This window comes from Eleutherodactylus coqui, chromosome 7 (assembly GCF_035609145.1).
Source record: "Eleutherodactylus coqui strain aEleCoq1 chromosome 7, aEleCoq1.hap1, whole genome shotgun sequence".
NCBI classification, from domain to species: Eukaryota; Metazoa; Chordata; class Amphibia; order Anura; family Eleutherodactylidae; genus Eleutherodactylus; species Eleutherodactylus coqui.
In genome coordinates, this window is record NC_089843.1 from 49728849 (window position 1) to 49754001 (window position 25153).

A 25153-nucleotide genomic window follows, 5' to 3' on the forward strand; every position below is an offset into this window, starting at 1 on the left:
AGGCTGATAGGTAGAAGAAGTACCTTGGAACCATGTTGGTTGTGAACCATACTAACACAGCTACAGACTATTTTATGGCCAAATGTTTCGGAGCTGCCTAGGTTTCCTCATCAGGATAATAATAGGATGTATCTGAAGGATTAAAAAATACTAGGCAGATGTGAACACCTTGCTTCTAAACCAGTAATTTGAACCAAGGAAGTAAAAAGTCCAGTTAATGACAAACAGCTCCAGTCTTTATACTTCATCCCAAGAATTGGACTCTTAACGTGACCACTCTTTCTTTACGTTTCACAATTTTTCACACGTGTGTTTTTCCGGATGACTGCGAGAGCCCTCCTGGAGGCATTGGTTACAATCCCACTTATGACATTCTAGAATTTGGAAAAAGGAATGTAGAAATGGACGAAAAACACTGTGCGAGTAGTTGAAGAAATGGGCTTCATAGCTCAGTGGTTAGAGCACTGGTCTTGTAAACCAGGGGTCGTGAGTTCAATTCTCACTGGGGCCTAATTTATTAGTCTAGGGTATTGTGAATACTTTTGGAACGGGTTTTGTGGACCGAGGAAGAGATAGAATCTATCAAGAGTTCTATTTTTTGTTCCCCGGAATTCCAAATCAACAACCATAATGTCGAAGTCCTGCAGTCTTTAAATGTCATTCCAAGAATTACACTATTAACATCACCGTATTCTCTTCAGGTTGCGGAAACTTTTCATAGCCATGTAGGTCAGTGCGATGGCATGCTCTTCTGCTGGGCGCGCGGACACTCTTCATACAAAACCGAGAGTGTTTTCCAGTCTATTGTTTTGAAGTAAAGTGTCGTTCAAAATCATTGTTGTCTCTCCTGGAGTGGTGGGTTGAAATTCCACTTCCTTCAGAATGCTTTTCCTTAAACACTACTCATGGCGTTTTAGGTAGTGCTACCAGCAAATATTTAAAATGTAAATTAACTTTCTGGTGCAAATGTGGAAAAAAATTTGTGGCAGTGCGCCACAGGCAGGCTTCATAGCTCAGAGGTTAGAGCACTGGTCTCGTAAACCAGGGGTCGTGAGTTCAATTCTCACTGGGGCCTTTCCTGCAAGCCTAGGCTGATAGGTAGAAGAAGTACCTTGGAACCATGTTGGTTGTGAACCATACTAACACAGCTACAGACTATTTTATGGCCAAATGTTTCGGAGCTGCCTAGGTTTCCTCATCAGGATAATAATAGGATGTATCTGAAGGATTAAAAAATACTAGGCAGATGTGAACACCTTGCTTCTAAACCAGTAATTTGAACCAAGGAAGTAAAAAGTCCAGTTAATGACAAACAGCTCCAGTCTTTATACTTCATCCCAAGAATTGGACTCTTAACGTGACCACTCTTTCTTTACGTTTCACAATTTTTCACACGTGTGTTTTTCCAGATGACTGCGAGAGCCCTCCTGGAGGCATTGGTTACAATCCCACTTATGACATTCTAGAATTTGGAAAAAGGAATGTAGAAATGGACGAAAAACACTGTGCGAGTAGTTGAAGAAATGGGCTTCATAGCTCAGGGGTTAGAGCACTGGTCTTGTAAACCAGGGGTCGTGAGTTCAATTCTCACTGGGGCCTAATTTATTAGTCTAGGGTATTGTGAATACTTTTGGAACGGGTTTTGTGGACCGAGGAAGAGATAGAATCTATCAAGAGTTCTATTTTTTGTTCCCCGGAATTCCAAATCAACAACCATAATGTCGAAGTCCTGCAGTCTTTAAATGTCATTCCAAGAATTACACTATTAACATCACCGTATTCTCTTCAGGTTGCGGAAACTTTTCATAGCCATGTAGGTCAGTGCGATGGCATGCTCTTCTGCTGGGCGCGCGGACACTCTTCATACAAAACCGAGAGTGTTTTCCAGTCTATTGTTTTGAAGTAAAGTGTCGTTCAAAATCATTGTTGTCTCTCCTGGAGTGGTGGGTTGAAATTCCACTTCCTTCAGAATGCTTTTCCTTAAACACTACTCATGGCGTTTTAGGTAGTGCTACCTGCAAATATTTAAAATGTAAATTAACTTTCTGGTGCAAATGTGGAAAAACGTTTGTGGCAGTGCGCCACAGGCAGGCTTCATAGCTCAGAGGTTAGAGCACTGGTCTCGTAAACCAGGGGTCGTGAGTTCAATTCTCACTGGGGCCTTTCCTGCAAGCCTAGGCTGATAGGTAGAAGAAGTATCTTGGAACCATGTTGGTAGTGAAACATACTAACACAGCTACAGACTATTTTATGGCCAAATGTTTCGGAGCTGCCTAGGTTTCCTCATCAGGATAATAATAGGATGTATCTGAAGGATTAAAAAATACTAGGCAGATGTGAACACTTTGCTTCTAAACCAGTAATTTGAACCAAGGAAGTAAAAAGTCCAGTTAATGACAAACAGCTCCAGTCTTTATACTTCATCCCAAGAATTGGACTCTTAACGTGACCACTCTTTCTTTACGTTTCACAATTTTTCACACGTGTGTTTTTCCGGATGACTGCGAGAGCCCTCCTGGAGGCATTGGTTACAATCCCACTTATGACATTCTAGAATTTGGAAAAAGGAATGTAGAAATGGACGAAAAACACTGTGCGAGTAGTTGAAGAAATGGGCTTCATAGCTCAGGGGTTAGAGCACTGGTCTTGTAAACCAGGGGTCGTGAGTTCAATTCTCACTGGGGCCTAATTTATTAGTCTAGGGTATTGTGAATACTTTTGGAACGGGTTTTGTGGACCGAGGAAGAGATAGAATCTATCAAGAGTTCTATTTTTTGTTCCCCGGAATTCCAAATCAACAACCATAATGTCGAAGTCCTGCAGTCTTTAAATGTCATTCCAAGAATTACACTATTAACATCACCGTATTCTCTTCAGGTTGCGGAAACTTTTCATAGCCATGTAGGTCAGTGCGATGGCATGCTCTTCTGCTGGGCGCGCGGACACTCTTCATACAAAACCGAGAGTGTTTTCCAGTCTATTGTTTTGAAGTAAAGTGTCGTTCAAAATCATTGTTGTCTCTCCTGGAGTGGTGGGTTGAAATTCCACTTCCTTCAGAATGCTTTTCCTTAAACACTACTCATGGCGTTTTAGGTAGTGCTACCTGCAAATATTTAAAATGTAAATTAACTTTCTGGTGCAAATGTGGAAAAAAATTTGTGGCAGTGCGCCACAGGCAGGCTTCATAGCTCAGAGGTTAGAGCACTGGTCTCGTAAACCAGGGGTCGTGAGTTCAATTCTCACTGGGGCCTTTCCTGCAAGCCTAGGCTGATAGGTAGAAGAAGTACCTTGGAACCATGTTGGTTGTGAACCATACTAACACAGCTACAGACTATTTTATGGCCAAATGTTTCGGAGCTGCCTAGGTTTCCTCATCAGGATAATAATAGGATGTATCTGAAGGATTAAAAAATACTAGGCAGATGTGAACACCTTGCTTCTAAACCAGTAATTTGAACCAAGGAAGTAAAAAGTCCAGTTAATGACAAACAGCTCCAGTCTTTATACTTCATCCCAAGAATTGGACTCTTAACGTGACCACTCTTTCTTTACGTTTCACAATTTTTCACACGTGTGTTTTTCCGGATGACTGCGAGAGCCCTCCTGGAGGCATTGGTTACAATCCCACTTATGACATTCTAGAATTTGGAAAAAGGAATGTAGAAATGGACGAAAAACACTGTGCGAGTAGTTGAAGAAATGGGCTTCATAGCTCAGGGGTTAGAGCACTGGTCTTGTAAACCAGGGGTCGTGAGTTCAATTCTCACTGGGGCCTAATTTATTAGTCTAGGGTATTGTGAATACTTTTGGAACGGGTTTTGTGGACCGAGGAAGAGATAGAATCTATCAAGAGTTCTATTTTTTGTTCCCCGGAATTCCAAATCAACAACCATAATGTCGAAGTCCTGCAGTCTTTAAATGTCATTCCAAGAATTACACTATTAACATCACCGTATTCTCTTCAGGTTGCGGAAACTTTTCATAGCCATGTAGGTCAGTGCGATGGCATGCTCTTCTGCTGGGCGCGCGGACACTCTTCATACAAAACCGAGAGTGTTTTCCAGTCTATTGTTTTGAAGTAAAGTGTCGTTCAAAATCATTTTTGTCTCTCCTGGAGTGGTGGGTTGAAATTCCACTTCCTTCAGAATGCTTTTCCTTAAACACTACTCATGGCGTTTTAGGTAGTGCTACCTGCAAATATTTAAAATGTAAATTAACTTTCTGGTGCAAATGTGGAAAAACGTTTGTGGCAGTGCGCCACAGGCAGGCTTCATAGCTCAGAGGTTAGAGCACTGGTCTCGTAAACCAGGGGTCGTGAGTTCAATTCTCACTGGGGCCTTTCCTGCAAGCCTAGGCTGATAGGTAGAAGAAGTATCTTGGAACCATGTTGGTAGTGAAACATACTAACACAGCTACAGACTATTTTATGGCCAAATGTTTCGGAGCTGCCTAGGTTTCCTCATCAGGATAATAATAGGATGTATCTGAAGGATTAAAAAATACTAGGCAGATGTGAACACCTTGCTTCTAAACCAGTAATTTGAACCAAGGAAGTAAAAAGTCCAGTTAATGACAAACAGCTCCAGTCTTTATACTTCATCCCAAGAATTGGACTCTTAACGTGACCACTCTTTCTTTACGTTTCACAATTTTTCACACGTGTGTTTTTCCGGATGACTGCGAGAGCCCTCCTGGAGGCATTGGTTACAATCCCACTTATGACATTCTAGAATTTGGAAAAAGGAATGTAGAAATGGACGAAAAACACTGTGCGAGTAGTTGAAGAAATGGGCTTCATAGCTCAGGGGTTAGAGCACTGGTCTTGTAAACCAGGGGTCGTGAGTTCAATTCTCACTGGGGCCTAATTTATTAGTCTAGGGTATTGTGAATACTTTTGGAACGGGTTTTGTGGACCGAGGAAGAGATAGAATCTATCAAGAGTTCTATTTTTTGTTCCCCGGAATTCCAAATCAACAACCATAATGTCGAAGTCCTGCAGTCTTTAAATGTCATTCCAAGAATTACACTATTAACATCACCGTATTCTCTTCAGGTTGCGGAAACTTTTCATAGCCATGTAGGTCAGTGCGATGGCATGCTCTTCTGCTGGGCGCGCGGACACTCTTCATACAAAACCGAGAGTGTTTTCCAGTCTATTGTTTTGAAGTAAAGTGTCGTTCAAAATCATTGTTGTCTCTCCTGGAGTGGTGGGTTGAAATTCCACTTCCTTCAGAATGCTTTTCCTTAAACACTACTCATGGCGTTTTAGGTAGTGCTACCTGCAAATATTTAAAATGTAAATTAACTTTCTGGTGCAAATGTGGAAAAAAATTTGTGGCAGTGCGCCACAGGCAGGCTTCATAGCTCAGAGGTTAGAGCACTGGTCTCGTAAACCAGGGGTCGTGAGTTCAATTCTCACTGGGGCCTTTCCTGCAAGCCTAGGCTGATAGGTAGAAGAAGTACCTTGGAACCATGTTGGTTGTGAACCATACTAACACAGCTACAGACTATTTTATGGCCAAATGTTTCGGAGCTGCCTAGGTTTCCTCATCAGGATAATAATAGGATGTATCTGAAGGATTAAAAAATACTAGGCAGATGTGAACACCTTGCTTCTAAACCAGTAATTTGAACCAAGGAAGTAAAAAGTCCAGTTAATGACAAACAGCTCCAGTCTTTATACTTCATCCCAAGAATTGGACTCTTAACGTGACCACTCTTTCTTTACGTTTCACAATTTTTCACACGTGTGTTTTTCCGGATGACTGCGAGAGCCCTCCTGGAGGCATTGGTTACAATCCCACTTATGACATTCTAGAATTTGGAAAAAGGAATGTAGAAATGGACGAAAAACACTGTGCGAGTAGTTGAAGAAATGGGCTTCATAGCTCAGGGGTTAGAGCACTGGTCTTGTAAACCAGGGGTCGTGAGTTCAATTCTCACTGGGGCCTAATTTATTAGTCTAGGGTATTGTGAATACTTTTGGAACGGGTTTTGTGGACCGAGGAAGAGATAGAATCTATCAAGAGTTCTATTTTTTGTTCCCCGGAATTCCAAATCAACAACCATAATGTCGAAGTCCTGCAGTCTTTAAATGTCATTCCAAGAATTACACTATTAACATCACCGTATTCTCTTCAGGTTGCGGAAACTTTTCATAGCCATGTAGGTCAGTGCGATGGCATGCTCTTCTGCTGGGCGCGCGGACACTCTTCATACAAAACCGAGAGTGTTTTCCAGTCTATTGTTTTGAAGTAAAGTGTCGTTCAAAATCATTGTTGTCTCTCCTGGAGTGGTGGGTTGAAATTCCACTTCCTTCAGAATGCTTTTCCTTAAACACTACTCATGGCGTTTTAGGTAGTGCTACCAGCAAATATTTAAAATGTAAATTAACTTTCTGGTGCAAATGTGGAAAAGAATTTGTGGCAGTGCGCCACAGGCAGGCTTCATAGCTCAGAGGTTAGAGCACTGGTCTCGTAAACCAGGGGTCGTGAGTTCAATTCTCACTGGGGCCTTTCCTGCAAGCCTAGGCTGATAGGTAGAAGAAGTACCTTGGAACCATGTTGGTTGTGAACCATACTAACACAGCTACAGACTATTTTATGGCCAAATGTTTCGGAGCTGCCTAGGTTTCCTCATCAGGATAATAATAGGATGTATCTGAAGGATTAAAAAATACTAGGCAGATGTGAACACCTTGCTTCTAAACCAGTAATTTGAACCAAGGAAGTAAAAAGTCCAGTTAATGACAAACAGCTCCAGTCTTTATACTTCATCCCAAGAATTGGACTCTTAACGTGACCACTCTTTCTTTACGTTTCACAATTTTTCACACGTGTGTTTTTCCAGATGACTGCGAGAGCCCTCCTGGAGGCATTGGTTACAATCCCACTTATGACATTCTAGAATTTGGAAAAAGGAATGTAGAAATGGACGAAAAACACTGTGCGAGTAGTTGAAGAAATGGGCTTCATAGCTCAGGGGTTAGAGCACTGGTCTTGTAAACCAGGGGTCGTGAGTTCAATTCTCACTGGGGCCTAATTTATTAGTCTAGGGTATTGTGAATACTTTTGGAACGGGTTTTGTGGACCGAGGAAGAGATAGAATCTATCAAGAGTTCTATTTTTTGTTCCCCGGAATTCCAAATCAACAACCATAATGTCGAAGTCCTGCAGTCTTTAAATGTCATTCCAAGAATTACACTATTAACATCACCGTATTCTCTTCAGGTTGCGGAAACTTTTCATAGCCATGTAGGTCAGTGCGATGGCATGCTCTTCTGCTGGGCGCGCGGACACTCTTCATACAAAACCGAGAGTGTTTTCCAGTCTATTGTTTTGAAGTAAAGTGTCGTTCAAAATCATTGTTGTCTCTCCTGGAGTGGTGGGTTGAAATTCCACTTCCTTCAGAATGCTTTTCCTTAAACACTACTCATGGCGTTTTAGGTAGTGCTACCAGCAAATATTTAAAATGTAAATTAACTTTCTGGTGCAAATGTGGAAAAAAATTTGTGGCAGTGCGCCACAGGCAGGCTTCATAGCTCAGAGGTTAGAGCACTGGTCTCGTAAACCAGGGGTCGTGAGTTCAATTCTCACTGGGGCCTTTCCTGCAAGCCTAGGCTGATAGGTAGAAGAAGTACCTTGGAACCATGTTGGTTGTGAACCATACTAACACAGCTACAGACTATTTTATGGCCAAATGTTTCGGAGCTGCCTAGGTTTCCTCATCAGGATAATAATAGGATGTATCTGAAGGATTAAAAAATACTAGGCAGATGTGAACACCTTGCTTCTAAACCAGTAATTTGAACCAAGGAAGTAAAAAGTCCAGTTAATGACAAACAGCTCCAGTCTTTATACTTCATCCCAAGAATTGGACTCTTAACGTGACCACTCTTTCTTTACGTTTCACAATTTTTCACACGTGTGTTTTTCCGGATGACTGCGAGAGCCCTCCTGGAGGCATTGGTTACAATCCCACTTATGACATTCTAGAATTTGGAAAAAGGAATGTAGAAATGGACGAAAAACACTGTGCGAGTAGTTGAAGAAATGGGCTTCATAGCTCAGGGGTTAGAGCACTGGTCTTGTAAACCAGGGGTCGTGAGTTCAATTCTGGGGCCTAATTTATTAGTCTAGGGTATTGTGAATACTTTTGGAACGGGTTTTGTGGACCGAGGAAGAGATAGAATCTATCAAGAGTTCTATTTTTTGTTCCCCGGAATTCCAAATCAACAACCATAATGTCGAAGTCCTGCAGTCTTTAAATGTCATTCCAAGAATTACACTATTAACATCACCGTATTCTCTTCAGGTTGCGGAAACTTTTCATAGCCATGTAGGTCAGTGCGATGGCATGCTCTTCTGCTGGGCGCGCGGACACTCTTCATACAAAACCGAGAGTGTTTTCCAGTCTATTGTTTTGAAGTAAAGTGTCGTTCAAAATCATTGTTGTCTCTCCTGGAGTGGTGGGTTGAAATTCCACTTCCTTCAGAATGCTTTTCCTTAACACTACTCATGGCGTTTTAGGTAGTGCTACCAGCAAATATTTAAAATGTAAATTAACTTTCTGGTGCAAATGTGGAAAAAAATTTGTGGCAGTGCGCCACAGGCAGGCTTCATAGCTCAGAGGTTAGAGCACTGGTCTCGTAAACCAGGGGTCGTGAGTTCAATTCTCACTGGGGCCTTTCCTTCAAGCCTAGGCTGATAGGTAGAAGAAGTACTTTGGAACCATGTTGGTAGTGAAACATACTAATACAGCTACAGACTATTTTATGGCCAAATGTTTCGGAGCTGCCTAGGTTTCCTCATCAGGATAATAATAGGATGTATCTGAAGGATTAAAAAATACTAGGCAGATGTGAACACTTTGCTTCTAAACCAGTAATTTGAACCAAGGAAGTAAAAAGTCCAGTTAATGACAAACAGCTCCAGTCTTTATACTTCATCCCAAGAATTGGACTCTTAACGTGACCACTCTTTCTTTACGTTTCACAATTTTTCACACGTGTGTTTTTCCGGATGACTGCGAGAGCCCTCCTGGAGGCATTGGTTACAATCCCACTTATGACATTCTAGAATTTGGAAAAAGGAATGTAGAAATGGACGAAAAACACTGTGCGAGTAGTTGAAGAAATGGGCTTCATAGCTCAGGGGTTAGAGCACTGGTCTTGTAAACCAGGGGTCGTGAGTTCAATTCTCACTGGGGCCTAATTTATTAGTCTAGGGTATTGTGAATACTTTTGGAACGGGTTTTGTGGACCGAGGAAGAGATAGAATCTATCAAGAGTTCTATTTTTTGTTCCCCGGAATTCCAAATCAACAACCATAATGTCGAAGTCCTGCAGTCTTTAAATGTCATTCCAAGAATTACACTATTAACATCACCGTATTCTCTTCAGGTTGCGGAAACTTTTCATAGCCATGTAGGTCAGTGCGATGGCATGCTCTTCTGCTGGGCGCGCGGACACTCTTCATACAAAACCGAGAGTGTTTTCCAGTCTATTGTTTTGAAGTAAAGTGTCGTTCAAAATCATTGTTGTCTCTCCTGGAGTGGTGGGTTGAAATTCCACTTCCTTCAGAATGCTTTTCCTTAAACACTACTCATGGCGTTTTAGGTAGTGCTACCAGCAAATATTTAAAATGTAAATTAACTTTCTGGTGCAAATGTGGAAAAAAATTTGTGGCAGTGCACCACAGGCAGGCTTCATAGCTCAGAGGTTAGAGCACTGGTCTCGTAAACCAGGGGTCGTGAGTTCAATTCTCACTGGGGCCTTTCCTGCAAGCCTAGGCTGATAGGTAGAAGAAGTACCTTGGAACCATGTTGGTTGTGAACCATACTAACACAGCTACAGACTATTTTATGGCCAAATGTTTCGGAGCTGCCTAGGTTTCCTCATCAGGATAATAATAGGATGTATCTGAAGGATTAAAAAATACTAGGCAGATGTGAACACCTTGCTTCTAAACCAGTAATTTGAACCAAGGAAGTAAAAAGTCCAGTTAATGACAAACAGCTCCAGTCTTTATACTTCATCCCAAGAATTGGACTCTTAACGTGACCACTCTTTCTTTACGTTTCACAATTTTTCACACGTGTGTTTTTCCGGATGACTGCGAGAGCCCTCCTGGAGGCATTGGTTACAATCCCACTTATGACATTCTAGAATTTGGAAAAAGGAATGTAGAAATGGACGAAAAACACTGTGCGAGTAGTTGAAGAAATGGGCTTCATAGCTCAGGGGTTAGAGCACTGGGCTTGTAAACCAGGGGTCGTGAGTTCAATTCTGGGGCCTAATTTATTAGTCTAGGGTATTGTGAATACTTTTGGAACAGGTTTTGTGGACCGAGGAAGAGATAGAATCTATCAAGAGTTCTATTTTTTGTTCCCCGGAATTCCAAATCAACAACCATAATGTCGAAGTCCTGCAGTCTTTAAATGTCATTCCAAGAATTACACTATTAACATCACCGTATTCTCTTCAGGTTGCGGAAACTTTTCATAGCCATGTAGGTCAGTGCGATGGCATGCTCTTCTGCTGGGCGCGCGGACACTCTTCATACAAAACCGAGAGTGTTTTCCAGTCTATTGTTTTGAAGTAAAGTGTCGTTCAAAATCATTGTTGTCTCTCCTGGAGTGGTGGGTTGAAATTCCACTTCCTTCAGAATGCTTTTCCTTAACACTACTCATGGCGTTTTAGGTAGTGCTACCAGCAAATATTTAAAATGTAAATTAACTTTCTGGTGCAAATGTGGAAAAAAATTTGTGGCAGTGCGCCACAGGCAGGCTTCATAGCTCAGAGGTTAGAGCACTGGTCTCGTAAACCAGGGGTCGTGAGTTCAATTCTCACTGGGGCCTTTCCTTCAAGCCTAGGCTGATAGGTAGAAGAAGTACTTTGGAACCATGTTGGTAGTGAAACATACTAACACAGCTACAGACTATTTTATGGCCAAATGTTTCGGAGCTGCCTAGGTTTCCTCATCAGGATAATAATAGGATGTATCTGAAGGATTAAAAAATACTAGGCAGATGTGAACACTTTGCTTCTAAACCAGTAATTTGAACCAAGGAAGTAAAAAGTCCAGTTAATGACAAACAGCTCCAGTCTTTATACTTCATCCCAAGAATTGGACTCTTAACGTGACCACTCTTTCTTTACGTTTCACAATTTTTCACACGTGTGTTTTTCCGGATGACTGCGAGAGCCCTCCTGGAGGCATTGGTTACAATCCCACTTATGACATTCTAGAATTTGGAAAAAGGAATGTAGAAATGGACGAAAAACACTGTGCGAGTAGTTGAAGAAATGGGCTTCATAGCTCAGGGGTTAGAGCACTGGTCTTGTAAACCAGGGGTCGTGAGTTCAATTCTCACTGGGGCCTAATTTATTAGTCTAGGGTATTGTGAATACTTTTGGAACGGGTTTTGTGGACCGAGGAAGAGATAGAATCTATCAAGAGTTCTATTTTTTGTTCCCCGGAATTCCAAATCAACAACCATAATGTCGAAGTCCTGCAGTCTTTAAATGTCATTCCAAGAATTACACTATTAACATCACCGTATTCTCTTCAGGTTGCGGAAACTTTTCATAGCCATGTAGGTCAGTGCGATGGCATGCTCTTCTGCTGGGCGCGCGGACACTCTTCATACAAAACCGAGAGTGTTTTCCAGTCTATTGTTTTGAAGTAAAGTGTCGTTCAAAATCATTGTTGTCTCTCCTGGAGTGGTGGGTTGAAATTCCACTTCCTTCAGAATGCTTTTCCTTAAACACTACTCATGGCGTTTTAGGTAGTGCTACCAGCAAATATTTAAAATGTAAATTAACTTTCTGGTGCAAATGTGGAAAAAAATTTGTGGCAGTGCGCCACAGGCAGGCTTCATAGCTCAGAGGTTAGAGCACTGGTCTCGTAAACCAGGGGTCGTGAGTTCAATTCTCACTGGGGCCTTTCCTGCAAGCCTAGGCTGATAGGTAGAAGAAGTACCTTGGAACCATGTTGGTTGTGAACCATACTAACACAGCTACAGACTATTTTATGGCCAAATGTTTCGGAGCTGCCTAGGTTTCCTCATCAGGATAATAATAGGATGTATCTGAAGGATTAAAAAATACTAGGCAGATGTGAACACCTTGCTTCTAAACCAGTAATTTGAACCAAGGAAGTAAAAAGTCCAGTTAATGACAAACAGCTCCAGTCTTTATACTTCATCCCAAGAATTGGACTCTTAACGTGACCACTCTTTCTTTACGTTTCACAATTTTTCACACGTGTGTTTTTCCGGATGACTGCGAGAGCCCTCCTGGAGGCATTGGTTACAATCCCACTTATGACATTCTAGAATTTGGAAAAAGGAATGTAGAAATGGACGAAAAACACTGTGCGAGTAGTTGAAGAAATGGGCTTCATAGCTCAGGGGTTAGAGCACTGGTCTTGTAAACCAGGGGTCGTGAGTTCAATTCTCACTGGGGCCTAATTTATTAGTCTAGGGTATTGTGAATACTTTTGGAACGGGTTTTGTGGACCGAGGAAGAGATAGAATCTATCAAGAGTTCTATTTTTTGTTCCCCGGAATTCCAAATCAACAACCATAATGTCGAAGTCCTGCAGTCTTTAAATGTCATTCCAAGAATTACACTATTAACATCACCGTATTCTCTTCAGGTTGCGGAAACTTTTCATAGCCATGTAGGTCAGTGCGATGGCATGCTCTTCTGCTGGGCGCGCGGACACTCTTCATACAAAACCGAGAGTGTTTTCCAGTCTATTGTTTTGAAGTAAAGTGTCGTTCAAAATCATTGTTGTCTCTCCTGGAGTGGTGGGTTGAAATTCCACTTCCTTCAGAATGCTTTTCCTTAAACACTACTCATGGCGTTTTAGGTAGTGCTACCAGCAAATATTTAAAATGTAAATTAACTTTCTGGTGCAAATGTGGAAAAAAATTTGTGGCAGTGCGCCACAGGCAGGCTTCATAGCTCAGAGGTTAGAGCACTGGTCTCGTAAACCAGGGGTCGTGAGTTCAATTCTCACTGGGGCCTTTCCTGCAAGCCTAGGCTGATAGGTAGAAGAAGTACCTTGGAACCATGTTGGTTGTGAACCATACTAACACAGCTACAGACTATTTTATGGCCAAATGTTTCGGAGCTGCCTAGGTTTCCTCATCAGGATAATAATAGGATGTATCTGAAGGATTAAAAAATACTAGGCAGATGTGAACACCTTGCTTCTAAACCAGTAATTTGAAACAAGGAAGTAAAAAGTCCAGTTAATGACAAACAGCTCCAGTCTTTATACTTCATCCCAAGAATTGGACTCTTAACGTGACCACTCTTTCTTTACGTTTCACAATTTTTCACACGTGTGTTTTTCCAGATGACTGCGAGAGCCCTCCTGGAGGCATTGGTTACAATCCCACTTATGACATTCTAGAATTTGGAAAAAGGAATGTAGAAATGGACGAAAAACACTGTGCGAGTAGTTGAAGAAATGGGCTTCATAGCTCAGGGGTTAGAGCACTGGTCTTGTAAACCAGGGGTCGTGAGTTCAATTCTCACTGGGGCCTAATTTATTAGTCTAGGGTATTGTGAATACTTTTGGAACGGGTTTTGTGGACCGAGGAAGAGATAGAATCTATCAAGAGTTCTATTTTTTGTTCCCCGGAATTCCAAATCAACAACCATAATGTCGAAGTCCTGCAGTCTTTAAATGTCATTCCAAGAATTACACTATTAACATCACCGTATTCTCTTCAGGTTGCGGAAACTTTTCATAGCCATGTAGGTCAGTGCGATGGCATGCTCTTCTGCTGGGCGCGCGGACACTCTTCATACAAAACCGAGAGTGTTTTCCAGTCTATTGTTTTGAAGTAAAGTGTCGTTCAAAATCATTGTTGTCTCTCCTGGAGTGGTGGGTTGAAATTCCACTTCCTTCAGAATGCTTTTCCTTAAACACTACTCATGGCGTTTTAGGTAGTGCTACCAGCAAATATTTAAAATGTAAATTAACTTTCTGGTGCAAATGTGGAAAAAAATTTGTGGCAGTGCGCCACAGGCAGGCTTCATAGCTCAGAGGTTAGAGCACTGGTCTCGTAAACCAGGGGTCGTGAGTTCAATTCTCACTGGGGCCTTTCCTGCAAGCCTAGGCTGATAGGTAGAAGAAGTACCTTGGAACCATGTTGGTTGTGAACCATACTAACACAGCTACAGACTATTTTATGGCCAAATGTTTCGGAGCTGCCTAGGTTTCCTCATCAGGATAATAATAGGATGTATCTGAAGGATTAAAAAATACTAGGCAGATGTGAACACCTTGCTTCTAAACCAGTAATTTGAACCAAGGAAGTAAAAAGTCCAGTTAATGACAAACAGCTCCAGTCTTTATACTTCATCCCAAGAATTGGACTCTTAACGTGACCACTCTTTCTTTACGTTTCACAATTTTTCACACGTGTGTTTTTCCGGATGACTGCGAGAGCCCTCCTGGAGGCATTGGTTACAATCCCACTTATGACATTCTAGAATTTGGAAAAAGGAATGTAGAAATGGACGAAAAACACTGTGCGAGTAGTTGAAGAAATGGGCTTCATAGCTCAGGGGTTAGAGCACTGGTCTTGTAAACCAGGGGTCGTGAGTTCAATTCTCACTGGGGCCTAATTTATTAGTCTAGGGTATTGTGAATACTTTTGGAACGGGTTTTGTGGACCGAGGAAGAGATAGAATCTATCAAGAGTTCTATTTTTTGTTCCCCGGAATTCCAAATCAACAACCATAATGTCGAAGTCCTGCAGTCTTTAAATGTCATTCCAAGAATTACACTATTAACATCACCGTATTCTCTTCAGGTTGCGGAAACTTTTCATAGCCATGTAGGTCAGTGCGATGGCATGCTCTTCTGCTGGGCGCGCGGACACTCTTCATACAAAACCGAGAGTGTTTTCCAGTCTATTGTTTTGAAGTAAAGTGTCGTTCAAAATCATTGTTGTCTCTCCTGGAGTGGTGGGTTGAAATTCCACTTCCTTCAGAATGCTTTTCCTTAAACACTACTCATGGCGTTTTAGGTAGTGCTACCAGCAAATATTTAAAATGTAAATTAACTTTCTGGTGCAAATGTGGAAAAAAATTTGTGGCAGTGCGCCACAGGCAGGCTTCATAGCTCAGAGGTTAGAGCACTGGTCTCGTAAACCAGGGGTCGTGAGTTCAATTCTCACTGGGGCCTTTCCTGCAAGCCTAGGCTGATAGGTAGAAGAAGTACCTTGGAACCATGTTGGTTGTGAACCATACTAACACAGCTACAGACTATTTTATGGCCAAATGTTTCGGAGCTGCCTAGGTTTCCTCATCAGGATAATAATAGGATGTATCTGAAGGATTAAAAAATACTAGGCAGATGTGAACACCTTGCTTCTAAACCAGTAATTTGAAACAAGGAAGTAAAAAGTCCAGTTAATGACAAACAGCTCCAGTCTTTATACTTCATCCCAAGAATTGGACTCTTAACGTGACCACTCTTTCTTTACGTTTCACAATTTTTCACACGTGTGTTTTTCCAGATGACTGCGAGAGCCCTCCTGGAGGCATTGGTTACAATCCCACTTATGACATTCTAGAATTTGGAAAAAGGAATGTAGAAATGGACGAAAAACACTGTGCGAGTAGTTGAAGAAATGGGCTTCATAGCTCAGGGGTTAGAGCACTGGTCTTGTAAACCAGGGGTCGTGAGTTCAATTCTCACTGGGGCCTAATTTATTAGTCTAGGGTATTGTGAATACTTTTGGAACGGGTTTTGTGGACCGAGGAAGAGATAGAATCTATCAAGAGTTCTATTTTTTGTTCCCCGGAATTCCAAATCAACAACCATAATGTCGAAGTCCTGCAGTCTTTAAATGTCATTCCAAGAATTACACTATTAACATCACCGTATTCTCTTCAGGTTGCGGAAACTTTTCATAGCCATGTAGGTCAGTGCGATGGCATGCTCTTCTGCTGGGCGCGCGGACACTCTTCATACAAAACCGAGAGTGTTTTCCAGTCTATTGTTTTGAAGTAAAGTGTCGTTCAAAATCATTGTTGTCTCTCCTGGAGTGGTGGGTTGAAATTCCACTTCCTTCAGAATGCTTTTCCTTAACACTACTCATGGCGTTTTAGGTAGTGCTACCAGCAAATATTTAAAATGTAAATTAACTTTCTGGTGCAAATGTGGAAAAAAATTTGTGGCAGTGCGCCACAGGCAGGCTTCATAGCTCAGAGGTTAGAGCACTGGTCTCGTAAACCAGGGGTCGTGAGTTCAATTCTCACTGGGGCCTTTCCTTCAAGCCTAGGCTGATAGGTAGAAGAAGTACTTTGGAACCATGTTGGTAGTGAAACATACTAACACAGCTACAGACTATTTTATGGCCAAATGTTTCGGAGCTGCCTAGGTTTCCTCATCAGGATAATAATAGGATGTATCTGAAGGATTAAAAAATACTAGGCAGATGTGAACACTTTGCTTCTAAACCAGTAATTTGAACCAAGGAAGTAAAAAGTCCAGTTAATGACAAACAGCTCCAGTCTTTATACTTCATCCCAAGAATTGGACTCTTAACGTGACCACTCTTTCTTTACGTTTCACAATTTTTCACACGTGTGTTTTTCCGGATGACTGCGAGAGCCCTCCTGGAGGCATTGGTTACAATCCCACTTATGACATTCTAGAATTTGGAAAAAGGAATGTAGAAATGGACGAAAAACACTGTGCGAGTAGTTGAAGAAATGGGCTTCATAGCTCAGGTGTTAGAGCACTGGTCTTGTAAACCAGGGGTCGTGAGTTCAATTCTCACTGGGGCCTAATTTATTAGTCTAGGGTATTGTGAATACTTTTGGAACGGGTTTTGTGGACCGAGGAAGAGATAGAATCTATCAAGAGTTCTATTTTTTGTTCCCCGGAATTCCAAATCAACAACCATAATGTCGAAGTCCTGCAGTCTTTAAATGTCATTCCAAGAATTACACTATTAACATCACCGTATTCTCTTCAGGTTGCGGAAACTTTTCATAGCCATGTAGGTCAGTGCGATGGCATGCTCTTCTGCTGGGCGCGCGGACACTCTTCATACAAAACCGAGAGTGTTTTCCAGTCTATTGTTTTGAAGTAAAGTGTCGTTCAAAATCATTGTTGTCTCTCCTGGAGTGGTGGGTTGAAATTCCACTTCCTTCAGAATGCTTTTCCTTAAACACTACTCATGGCGTTTTAGGTAGTGCTACCAGCAAATATTTAAAATGTAAATTAACTTTCTGGTGCAAATGTGGAAAAAAATTTGTGGCAGTGCGCCACAGGCAGGCTTCATAGCTCAGAGGTTAGAGCACTGGTCTCGTAAACCAGGGGTCGTGAGTTCAATTCTCACTGGGGCCTTTCCTGCAAGCCTAGGCTGATAGGTAGAAGAAGTACCTTGGAACCATGTTGGTTGTGAACCATACTAACACAGCTACAGACTATTTTATGGCCAAATGTTTCGGAGCTGCCTAGGTTTCCTCATCAGGATAATAATAGGATGTATCTGAAGGATTAAAAAATACTAGGCAGATGTGAACACCTTGCTTCTAAACCAGTAATTTGAAACAAGGAAGTAAAAAGTCCAGTTAATGACAAACAGCTCCAGTCTTTATACTTCATCCCAAGAATTGGACTCTTAACGTGACCACTCTTTCTTTACGTTTCACAATTTTTCACACGTGTGTTTTTCCAGATGACTGCGAGAGCCCTCCTGGAGGCATTGGTTACAATCCCACTTATGACATTCTAGAATTTGGAAAAAGGAATGTAGAAATGGACGAAAAACACTGTGCGAGTAGTTGAAGAAATGGGCTTCATAGCTCAGGGGTTAGAGCACTGGTCTTGTAAACCAGGGGTCGTGAGTTCAATTCTCACTGGGGCCTAATTTATTAGTCTAGGGTATTGTGAATACTTTTGGAACGGGTTTTGTGGACCGAGGAAGAGATAGAATCTATCAAGAGTTCTATTTTTTGTTCCCCGGAATTCCAAATCAACAACCATAATGTCGAAGTCCTGCAGTCTTTAAATGTCATTCCAAGAATTACACTATTAACATCACCGTATTCTCTTCAGGTTGCGGAAACTTTTCATAGCCATGTAGGTCAGTGCGATGGCATGCTCTTCTGCTGGGCGCGCGGACACTCTTCATACAAAACCGAGAGTGTTTTCCAGTCTATTGTTTTGAAGTAAAGTGTCGTTCAAAATCATTGTTGTCTCTCCTGGAGTGGTGGGTTGAAATTCCACTTCCTTCAGAATGCTTTTCCTTAACACTACTCATGGCGTTTTAGGTAGTGCTACCAGCAAATATTTAAAATGTAAATTAACTTTCTGGTGCAAATGTGGAAAAAAATTTGTGGCAGTGCGCCACAGGCAGGCTTCATAGCTCAGAGGTTAGAGCACTGGTCTCGTAAACCAGGGGTCGTGAGTTCAATTCTCACTGGGGCCTTTCCTTCAAGCCTAGGCTGATAGGTAGAAGAAGTACTTTGGAACCATGTTGGTAGTGAAACATACTAACACAGCTACAGACTATTTTATGGCCAAATGTTTCGGAGCTGCCTAGGTTTCCTCATCAGGATAATAATAGGATGTATCTGAAGGATTAAAAAATACTAGGCAGATGTGAACACTTTGCTTCTAAACCAGTAATTTGAACCAAGGAAGTAAAAAGTCCAGTTAATGACAAACAGCTCCAGTCTTTATACTTCATCCCAAGAATTGGACTCTTAACGTGACCACTCTTTCTTTACGTTTCACAATTTTTCACACGTGTGTTTTTCCGGATGACTGCGAGAGCCCTCCTGGAGGCATTGGTTACAATCCCACTTATGACATTCTAGAATTTGGAAAAAGGAATGTAGAAATGGACGAAAAACACTGTGCGAGTAGTTGAAGAAATGGGCTTCATAGCTCAGGTGTTAGAGCACTGGTCTTGTAAACCAGGGGTCGTGAGTTCAATTCTCACTGGGGCCTAATTTATTAGTCTAGGGTATTGTGAATACTTTTGGAACGGGTTTTGTGGACCGAGGAAGAGATAGAATCTATCAAGAGTTCTATTTTTTGTTCCCCGGAATTCCAAATCAACAACCATAATGTCGAAGTCCTGCAGTCTTTAAATGTCATTCCAAGAATTACACTATTAACATCACCGTATTCTCTTCAGGTTGCGGAAACTTTTCATAGCCATGTAGGTCAGTGCGATGGCATGCTCTTCTGCTGGGCGCGCGGACACTCTTCATACAAAACCGAGAGTGTTTTCCAGTCTATTGTTTTGAAGTAAAGTGTCGTTCAAAATCATTGTTGTCTCTCCTGGAGTGGTGGGTTGAAATTCCACTTCCTTCAGAATGCTTTTCCTTAACACTACTCATGGCGTTTTAGGTAGTGCTACCAGCAAATATTTAAAATGTAAATTAACTTTCTGGTGCAAATGTGGAAAAAAATTTGTGGCAGTGCGCCACAGGCAGGCTTCATAGCTCAGAGGTTAGAGCACTGGTCTCGTAAACCAGGGGTCGTGAGTTCAATTCTCACTGGGGCCTTTCCTTCAAGCCTAGGCTGATAGGTAGAAGAAGTACTTTGGAACCATGTTGGTAGTGAAACATACTAACACAGCTACAGACTATTTTATGGCCAAATGTTTCGGAGCTGCCTAGGTTTCCTCATCAGGATAATAATAGGATGTATCTGAAGGATTAAAAAATACTAGGCAGATGTGAACACTTTGCTTCTAAACCAGTAATTTGAACCAAGGAAGTAAAAAGTCCAGTTAATGACAAACAGCTCCAGTCTTTATACTTCATCCCAAGAATTGGACTCTTAACGTGACCACTCTTTCTTTACGTTTCACAATTTTTCACACGTGTGTTTTTCCGGATGACTGCGAGAGCCCTCCTGGAGGCATTGGTTACAATCCCACTTATGACATTCTAGAATTTGGAAAAAGGAATGTAGAAATGGACGAAAAACACTGTGCGAGTAGTTGAAGAAATGGGCTTCATAGCTCAGGGGTTAGAGCACTGGTCTTGTAAACCAGGGGTCGTGAGTTCAATTCTCACTGGGGCCTAATTTATTAGTCTAGGGTATTGTGAATACTTTTGGAACGGGTTTTGTGGACCGAGGAAGAGATAGAATCTATCAAGAGTTCTATTTTTTGTTCCCCGGAATTCCAAATCAACAACCATAATGTCGAAGTCCTGCAGTCTTTAAATGTCATTCCAAGAATTACACTATTAACATCACCGTATTCTCTTCAGGTTGCGGAAACTTTTCATAGCCATGTAGGTCAGTGCGATGGCATGCTCTTCTGCTGGGCGCGCGGACACTCTTCATACAAAACCGAGAGTGTTTTCCAGTCTATTGTTTTGAAGTAAAGTGTCGTTCAAAATCATTGTTGTCTCTCCTGGAGTGGTGGGTTGAAATTCCACTTCCTTCAGAATGCTTTTCCTTAAACACTACTCATGGCGTTTTAGGTAGTGCTACCTGCAAATATTTAAAATGTAAATTAACTTTCTGGTGCAAATGTGGAAAAAAATTTGTGGCAGTGCGCCACAGGCAGGCTTCATAGCTCAGAGGTTAGAGCACTGGTCTCGTAAACCAGGGGTCGTGAGTTCAATTCTCACTGGGGCCTTTCCTGCAAGCCTAGGCTGATAGGTAGAAGAAGTACCTTGGAACCATGTTGGTTGTGAACCATACTAACACAGCTACAGACTATTTTATGGCCAAATGTTTCGGAGCTGCCTAGGTTTCCTCATCAGGATAATAATAGGATGTATCTGAAGGATTAAAAAATACTAGGCAGATGTGAACACCTTGCTTCTAAACCAGTAATTTGAACCAAGGAAGTAAAAAGTCCAGTTAATGACAAACAGCTCCAGTCTTTATACTTCATCCCAAGAATTGGACTCTTAACGTGACCACTCTTTCTTTACGTTTCACAATTTTTCACACGTGTGTTTTTCCGGATGACTGCGAGAGCCCTCCTGGAGGCATTGGTTACAATCCCACTTATGACATTCTAGAATTTGGAAAAAGGAATGTAGAAATGGACGAAAAACACTGTGCGAGTAGTTGAAGAAATGGGCTTCATAGCTCAGGGGTTAGAGCACTGGTCTTGTAAACCAGGGGTCGTGAGTTCAATTCTCACTGGGGCCTAATTTATTAGTCTAGGGTATTGTGAATACTTTTGGAACGGGTTTTGTGGACCGAGGAAGAGATAGAATCTATCAAGAGTTCTATTTTTTGTTCCCCGGAATTCCAAATCAACAACCATAATGTCGAAGTCCTGCAGTCTTTAAATGTCATTCCAAGAATTACACTATTAACATCACCGTATTCTCTTCAGGTTGCGGAAACTTTTCATAGCCATGTAGGTCAGTGCGATGGCATGCTCTTCTGCTGGGCGCGCGGACACTCTTCATACAAAACCGAGAGTGTTTTCCAGTCTATTGTTTTGAAGTAAAGTGTCGTTCAAAATCATTGTTGTCTCTCCTGGAGTGGTGGGTTGAAATTCCACTTCCTTCAGAATGCTTTTCCTTAAACACTACTCATGGCGTTTTAGGTAGTGCTACCTGCAAATATTTAAAATGTAAATTAACTTTCTGGTGCAAATGTGGAAAAAAATTTGTGGCAGTGCGCCACAGGCAGGCTTCATAGCTCAGAGGTTAGAGCACTGGTCTCGTAAACCAGGGGTCGTGAGTTCAATTCTCACTGGGGCCTTTCCTGCAAGCCTAGGCTGATAGGTAGAAGAAGTACCTTGGAACCATGTTGGTTGTGAACCATACTAACACAGCTACAGACTATTTTATGGCCAAATGTTTCGGAGCTGCCTAGGTTTCCTCATCAGGATAATAATAGGATGTATCTGAAGGATTAAAAAATACTAGGCAGATGTGAACACCTTGCTTCTAAACCAGTAATTTGAACCAAGGAAGTAAAAAGTCCAGTTAATGACAAACAGCTCCAGTCTTTATACTTCATCCCAAGAATTGGACTCTTAACGTGACCACTCTTTCTTTACGTTTCACAATTTTTCACACGTGTGTTTTTCCGGATGACTGCGAGAGCCCTCCTGGAGGCATTGGTTACAATCCCACTTATGACATTCTAGAATTTGGAAAAAGGAATGTAGAAATGGACGAAAAACACTGTGCGAGTAGTTGAAGAAATGGGCTTCATAGCTCAGGGGTTAGAGCACTGGTCTTGTAAACCAGGGGTCGTGAGTTCAATTCTCACTGGGGCCTAATTTATTAGTCTAGGGTATTGTGAATACTTTTGGAACGGGTTTTGTGGACCGAGGAAGAGATAGAATCTATCAAGAGTTCTATTTTTTGTTCCCCAGAATTCCAAATCAACAACCATAATGTCGAAGTCCTGCAGTCTTTAAATGTCATTCCAAGAATTACACTATTAACATCACCGTATTCTCTTCAGGTTGCGGAAACTTTTCATAGCCATGTAGGTCAGTGCGATGGCATGCTCTTCTGCTGGGCGCGCGGACACTCTTCATACAAAACCGAGAGTGTTTTCCAGTCTATTGTTTTGAAGTAAAGTGTCGTTCAAAATCATTTTTGTCTCTCCTGGAGTGGTGGGTTGAAATTCCACTTCCTTCAGAATGCTTTTCCTTAAACACTACTCATGGCGTTTTAGGTAGTGCTACCTGCAAATATTTAAAATGTAAATTAACTTTCTGGTGCAAATGTGGAAAAACGTTTGTGGCAGTGCGCCACAGGCAGGCTTCATAGCTCAGAGGTTAGAGCACTGGTCTCGTAAACCAGGGGTCGTGAGTTCAATTCTCACTGGGGCCTTTCCTGCAAGCCTAGGCTGATAGGTAGAAGAAGTATCTTGGACCATGTTGGTAGTGAAACATACTAACATAGCTACAGACTATTTTATGGCCAAATGTTTCGGAGCTGCCTAGGTTTCCTCATCAGGATAATAATAGGATGTTTCTGAAGGATTAAAAAATACTAGGCAGATGTGAACACTTTGCTTCTAAACCAGTAATTTGAACCAAGGAAGTAAAAAGTCCAGTTAATGACAAACAGCTCCAGTCTTTATACTTCATCCCAAGAATTGGACTCTTAACGTGACCACTCTTTCTTTACGTTTCACAATTTTTCACACGTGTGTTTTTCCGGATGACTGCGAGAGCCCTCCTGGAGGCATTGGTTACAATCCCACTTATGACATTCTAGAATTTGGAAAAAGGAATGTAGAAATGGACGAAAAACACTGTGCGAGTAGTTGAAGAAATGGGCTTCATAGCTCAGGGGTTAGAGCACTGGTCTTGTAAACCAGGGGTCGTGAGTTCAATTCTCACTGGGGCCTAATTTATTAGTCTAGGGTATTGTGAATACTTTTGGAACGGGTTTTGTGGACCGAGGAAGAGATAGAATCTATCAAGAGTTCTATTTTTTGTTCCCCGGAATTCCAAATCAACAACCATAATGTCGAAGTCCTGCAGTCTTTAAATGTCATTCCAAGAATTACACTATTAACATCACCGTATTCTCTTCAGGTTGCGGAAACTTTTCATAGCCATGTAGGTCAGTGCGATGGCATGCTCTTCTGCTGGGCGCGCGGACACTCTTCATACAAAACCGAGAGTGTTTTCCAGTCTATTGTTTTGAAGTAAAGTGTCGTTCAAAATCATTGTTGTCTCTCCTGGAGTGGTGGGTTGAAATTCCACTTCCTTCAGAATGCTTTTCCTTAAACACTACTCATGGCGTTTTAGGTAGTGCTACCAGCAAATATTTAAAATGTAAATTAACTTTCTGGTGCAAATGTGGAAAAAAATTTGTGGCAGTGCGCCACAGGCAGGCTTCATAGCTCAGAGGTTAGAGCACTGGTCTCGTAACCAGGGGTCGTGAGTTCAATTCTCACTGGGGCCTTTCCTGCAAGCCTAGGCTGATAGGTAGAAGAAGTACCTTGGAACCATGTTGGTTGTGAACCATACTAACACAGCTACAGACTATTTTATGGCCAAATGTTTCGGAGCTGCCTAGGTTTCCTCATCAGGATAATAATAGGATGTATCTGAAGGATTAAAAAATAATAGGCAGATGTGAACACCTTGCTTCTAAACCAGTAATTTGAACCAAGGAAGTAAAAAGTCCAGTTAATGACAAACAGCTCCAGTCTTTATACTTCATCCCAAGAATTGGACTCTTAACGTGACCACTCTTTCTTTACGTTTCACAATTTTTCACACGTGTGTTTTTCCGGATGACTGCGAGAGCCCTCCTGGAGGCATTGGTTACAATCCCACTTATGACATTCTAGAATTTGGAAAAAGGAATGTAGAAATGGACGAAAAACACTGTGCGAGTAGTTGAAGAAATGGGCTTCATAGCTCAGGGGTTAGAGCACTGGTCTTGTAAACCAGGGGTCGTGAGTTCAATTCTCACTGGGGCCTAATTTATTAGTCTAGGGTATTGTGAATACTTTTGGAACGGGTTTTGTGGACCGAGGAAGAGATAGAATCTATCAAGAGTTCTATTTTTTGTTCCCCGGAATTCCAAATCAACAACCATAATGTCGAAGTCCTGCAGTCTTTAAATGTCATTCCAAGAATTACACTATTAACATCACCGTATTCTCTTCAGGTTGCGGAAACTTTTCATAGCCATGTAGGTCAGTGCGATGGCATGCTCTTCTGCTGGGCGCGCGGACACTCTTCATACAAAACCGAGAGTGTTTTCCAGTCTATTGTTTTGAAGTAAAGTGTCGTTCAAAATCATTGTTGTCTCTCCTGGAGTGGTGGGTTGAAATTCCACTTCCTTCAGAATGCTTTTCCTTAACACTACTCATGGCGTTTTAGGTAGTGCTACCAGCAAATATTTAAAATGTAAATTAACTTTCTGGTGCAAATGTGGAAAAAAATTTGTGGCAGTGCGCCACAGGCAGGCTTCATAGCTCAGAGGTTAGAGCACTGGTCTCGTAAACCAGGGGTCGTGAGTTCAATTCTCACTGGGGCCTTTCCTTCAAGCCTAGGCTGATAGGTAGAAGAAGTACTTTGGAACCATGTTGGTAGTGAAACATACTAACACAGCTACAGACTATTTTATGGCCAAATGTTTCGGAGCTGCCTAGGTTTCCTCATCAGGATAATAATAGGATGTATCTGAAGGATTAAA

At 41.7% G+C, this 25153-nt stretch overlaps 41 non-coding genes across 41 annotated transcripts; all 41 read left to right on the top strand.

Annotated features, from left to right (window-relative positions):
- Positions 1-438: 438 nt before the first annotated feature.
- Positions 439-511, top strand: TRNAT-UGU (transfer RNA threonine (anticodon UGU)). Its single transcript has one exon. It is a non-coding gene; the product is annotated as a tRNA-Thr (tRNA).
- Positions 512-1002: 491 nt separating this feature from the next.
- Positions 1003-1075, top strand: TRNAT-CGU (transfer RNA threonine (anticodon CGU)). The gene has a single exon. It is a non-coding gene; the product is annotated as a tRNA-Thr (tRNA).
- Positions 1076-1526: 451 nt separating this feature from the next.
- TRNAT-UGU (transfer RNA threonine (anticodon UGU)) lies at positions 1527-1599 on the top strand. The gene has a single exon. It is a non-coding gene; the product is annotated as a tRNA-Thr (tRNA).
- Positions 1600-2090: 491 nt separating this feature from the next.
- TRNAT-CGU (transfer RNA threonine (anticodon CGU)) lies at positions 2091-2163 on the top strand. The gene has a single exon. It is a non-coding gene; the product is annotated as a tRNA-Thr (tRNA).
- A 451-nt stretch (positions 2164-2614) lies between these two features.
- TRNAT-UGU (transfer RNA threonine (anticodon UGU)) lies at positions 2615-2687 on the top strand. The gene has a single exon. It is a non-coding gene; the product is annotated as a tRNA-Thr (tRNA).
- A 491-nt stretch (positions 2688-3178) lies between these two features.
- TRNAT-CGU (transfer RNA threonine (anticodon CGU)) lies at positions 3179-3251 on the top strand. The gene has a single exon. It is a non-coding gene; the product is annotated as a tRNA-Thr (tRNA).
- Positions 3252-3702: 451 nt separating this feature from the next.
- On the top strand, positions 3703-3775 carry TRNAT-UGU (transfer RNA threonine (anticodon UGU)). The gene has a single exon. It is a non-coding gene; the product is annotated as a tRNA-Thr (tRNA).
- A 491-nt stretch (positions 3776-4266) lies between these two features.
- TRNAT-CGU (transfer RNA threonine (anticodon CGU)) lies at positions 4267-4339 on the top strand. The gene has a single exon. It is a non-coding gene; the product is annotated as a tRNA-Thr (tRNA).
- A 451-nt stretch (positions 4340-4790) lies between these two features.
- Positions 4791-4863, top strand: TRNAT-UGU (transfer RNA threonine (anticodon UGU)). Its single transcript has one exon. It is a non-coding gene; the product is annotated as a tRNA-Thr (tRNA).
- Positions 4864-5354: 491 nt separating this feature from the next.
- TRNAT-CGU (transfer RNA threonine (anticodon CGU)) lies at positions 5355-5427 on the top strand. Its single transcript has one exon. It is a non-coding gene; the product is annotated as a tRNA-Thr (tRNA).
- A 451-nt stretch (positions 5428-5878) lies between these two features.
- Positions 5879-5951, top strand: TRNAT-UGU (transfer RNA threonine (anticodon UGU)). Its single transcript has one exon. It is a non-coding gene; the product is annotated as a tRNA-Thr (tRNA).
- Positions 5952-6442: 491 nt separating this feature from the next.
- TRNAT-CGU (transfer RNA threonine (anticodon CGU)) lies at positions 6443-6515 on the top strand. The gene has a single exon. It is a non-coding gene; the product is annotated as a tRNA-Thr (tRNA).
- Positions 6516-6966: 451 nt separating this feature from the next.
- On the top strand, positions 6967-7039 carry TRNAT-UGU (transfer RNA threonine (anticodon UGU)). The gene has a single exon. It is a non-coding gene; the product is annotated as a tRNA-Thr (tRNA).
- A 491-nt stretch (positions 7040-7530) lies between these two features.
- TRNAT-CGU (transfer RNA threonine (anticodon CGU)) lies at positions 7531-7603 on the top strand. The gene has a single exon. It is a non-coding gene; the product is annotated as a tRNA-Thr (tRNA).
- A 1010-nt stretch (positions 7604-8613) lies between these two features.
- On the top strand, positions 8614-8686 carry TRNAT-CGU (transfer RNA threonine (anticodon CGU)). The gene has a single exon. It is a non-coding gene; the product is annotated as a tRNA-Thr (tRNA).
- Positions 8687-9137: 451 nt separating this feature from the next.
- TRNAT-UGU (transfer RNA threonine (anticodon UGU)) lies at positions 9138-9210 on the top strand. The gene has a single exon. It is a non-coding gene; the product is annotated as a tRNA-Thr (tRNA).
- Positions 9211-9701: 491 nt separating this feature from the next.
- Positions 9702-9774, top strand: TRNAT-CGU (transfer RNA threonine (anticodon CGU)). The gene has a single exon. It is a non-coding gene; the product is annotated as a tRNA-Thr (tRNA).
- Positions 9775-10784: 1010 nt separating this feature from the next.
- Positions 10785-10857, top strand: TRNAT-CGU (transfer RNA threonine (anticodon CGU)). The gene has a single exon. It is a non-coding gene; the product is annotated as a tRNA-Thr (tRNA).
- A 451-nt stretch (positions 10858-11308) lies between these two features.
- On the top strand, positions 11309-11381 carry TRNAT-UGU (transfer RNA threonine (anticodon UGU)). Its single transcript has one exon. It is a non-coding gene; the product is annotated as a tRNA-Thr (tRNA).
- Positions 11382-11872: 491 nt separating this feature from the next.
- TRNAT-CGU (transfer RNA threonine (anticodon CGU)) lies at positions 11873-11945 on the top strand. Its single transcript has one exon. It is a non-coding gene; the product is annotated as a tRNA-Thr (tRNA).
- Positions 11946-12396: 451 nt separating this feature from the next.
- On the top strand, positions 12397-12469 carry TRNAT-UGU (transfer RNA threonine (anticodon UGU)). The gene has a single exon. It is a non-coding gene; the product is annotated as a tRNA-Thr (tRNA).
- Positions 12470-12960: 491 nt separating this feature from the next.
- Positions 12961-13033, top strand: TRNAT-CGU (transfer RNA threonine (anticodon CGU)). The gene has a single exon. It is a non-coding gene; the product is annotated as a tRNA-Thr (tRNA).
- A 451-nt stretch (positions 13034-13484) lies between these two features.
- TRNAT-UGU (transfer RNA threonine (anticodon UGU)) lies at positions 13485-13557 on the top strand. The gene has a single exon. It is a non-coding gene; the product is annotated as a tRNA-Thr (tRNA).
- A 491-nt stretch (positions 13558-14048) lies between these two features.
- On the top strand, positions 14049-14121 carry TRNAT-CGU (transfer RNA threonine (anticodon CGU)). The gene has a single exon. It is a non-coding gene; the product is annotated as a tRNA-Thr (tRNA).
- Positions 14122-14572: 451 nt separating this feature from the next.
- On the top strand, positions 14573-14645 carry TRNAT-UGU (transfer RNA threonine (anticodon UGU)). The gene has a single exon. It is a non-coding gene; the product is annotated as a tRNA-Thr (tRNA).
- A 491-nt stretch (positions 14646-15136) lies between these two features.
- On the top strand, positions 15137-15209 carry TRNAT-CGU (transfer RNA threonine (anticodon CGU)). The gene has a single exon. It is a non-coding gene; the product is annotated as a tRNA-Thr (tRNA).
- A 451-nt stretch (positions 15210-15660) lies between these two features.
- On the top strand, positions 15661-15733 carry TRNAT-UGU (transfer RNA threonine (anticodon UGU)). Its single transcript has one exon. It is a non-coding gene; the product is annotated as a tRNA-Thr (tRNA).
- Positions 15734-16223: 490 nt separating this feature from the next.
- On the top strand, positions 16224-16296 carry TRNAT-CGU (transfer RNA threonine (anticodon CGU)). Its single transcript has one exon. It is a non-coding gene; the product is annotated as a tRNA-Thr (tRNA).
- A 1015-nt stretch (positions 16297-17311) lies between these two features.
- Positions 17312-17384, top strand: TRNAT-CGU (transfer RNA threonine (anticodon CGU)). Its single transcript has one exon. It is a non-coding gene; the product is annotated as a tRNA-Thr (tRNA).
- A 451-nt stretch (positions 17385-17835) lies between these two features.
- Positions 17836-17908, top strand: TRNAT-UGU (transfer RNA threonine (anticodon UGU)). Its single transcript has one exon. It is a non-coding gene; the product is annotated as a tRNA-Thr (tRNA).
- A 490-nt stretch (positions 17909-18398) lies between these two features.
- TRNAT-CGU (transfer RNA threonine (anticodon CGU)) lies at positions 18399-18471 on the top strand. The gene has a single exon. It is a non-coding gene; the product is annotated as a tRNA-Thr (tRNA).
- Positions 18472-19485: 1014 nt separating this feature from the next.
- Positions 19486-19558, top strand: TRNAT-CGU (transfer RNA threonine (anticodon CGU)). Its single transcript has one exon. It is a non-coding gene; the product is annotated as a tRNA-Thr (tRNA).
- Positions 19559-20009: 451 nt separating this feature from the next.
- On the top strand, positions 20010-20082 carry TRNAT-UGU (transfer RNA threonine (anticodon UGU)). Its single transcript has one exon. It is a non-coding gene; the product is annotated as a tRNA-Thr (tRNA).
- A 491-nt stretch (positions 20083-20573) lies between these two features.
- Positions 20574-20646, top strand: TRNAT-CGU (transfer RNA threonine (anticodon CGU)). The gene has a single exon. It is a non-coding gene; the product is annotated as a tRNA-Thr (tRNA).
- Positions 20647-21097: 451 nt separating this feature from the next.
- On the top strand, positions 21098-21170 carry TRNAT-UGU (transfer RNA threonine (anticodon UGU)). Its single transcript has one exon. It is a non-coding gene; the product is annotated as a tRNA-Thr (tRNA).
- A 491-nt stretch (positions 21171-21661) lies between these two features.
- TRNAT-CGU (transfer RNA threonine (anticodon CGU)) lies at positions 21662-21734 on the top strand. Its single transcript has one exon. It is a non-coding gene; the product is annotated as a tRNA-Thr (tRNA).
- A 451-nt stretch (positions 21735-22185) lies between these two features.
- TRNAT-UGU (transfer RNA threonine (anticodon UGU)) lies at positions 22186-22258 on the top strand. Its single transcript has one exon. It is a non-coding gene; the product is annotated as a tRNA-Thr (tRNA).
- Positions 22259-22749: 491 nt separating this feature from the next.
- TRNAT-CGU (transfer RNA threonine (anticodon CGU)) lies at positions 22750-22822 on the top strand. Its single transcript has one exon. It is a non-coding gene; the product is annotated as a tRNA-Thr (tRNA).
- Positions 22823-23272: 450 nt separating this feature from the next.
- On the top strand, positions 23273-23345 carry TRNAT-UGU (transfer RNA threonine (anticodon UGU)). The gene has a single exon. It is a non-coding gene; the product is annotated as a tRNA-Thr (tRNA).
- Positions 23346-24359: 1014 nt separating this feature from the next.
- Positions 24360-24432, top strand: TRNAT-UGU (transfer RNA threonine (anticodon UGU)). Its single transcript has one exon. It is a non-coding gene; the product is annotated as a tRNA-Thr (tRNA).
- Positions 24433-24922: 490 nt separating this feature from the next.
- Positions 24923-24995, top strand: TRNAT-CGU (transfer RNA threonine (anticodon CGU)). Its single transcript has one exon. It is a non-coding gene; the product is annotated as a tRNA-Thr (tRNA).
- Positions 24996-25153: the final 158 nt, after the last annotated feature.